Source organism: Dasypus novemcinctus, chromosome 12, assembly GCF_030445035.2.
Source record: "Dasypus novemcinctus isolate mDasNov1 chromosome 12, mDasNov1.1.hap2, whole genome shotgun sequence".
In the NCBI taxonomy this organism is placed as follows: domain Eukaryota; kingdom Metazoa; phylum Chordata; class Mammalia; order Cingulata; family Dasypodidae; genus Dasypus; species Dasypus novemcinctus.
In genome coordinates, this window is record NC_080684.1 from 57,728,809 (window position 1) to 57,729,169 (window position 361).

The window sequence follows — 361 nt, forward strand, 5'->3', positions numbered from 1 at the left end:
GTATAATGTTAACCCCATATGTCTATCACTGTGTGTTGATATAACTCTAAAGAAAAGTAAAAAGAAAAAACATTTTGCAAGATATTTATAGAAGTATGTTTTTCTTTAATCACCATAACCCTCCATAAAAAATTGAAGACTGTTATTTCTGGAGCCTCCAGAATTCCCTTTGGAAAGATCCCCTACCTCAAAAGAAAGTCTGATGCAGCCTCCTAAATATCTGTGTTGCAATAGGTGCTGAGTCACACGGACACACTGAAAAGACAGGGTTAAGAGCACAAATGAGCTGTAAACCATATATGGAGAAACTCATTTCTTCAGACTTGTATGAACTCATGTTCTGTTTTCCTTTACTCAAAGC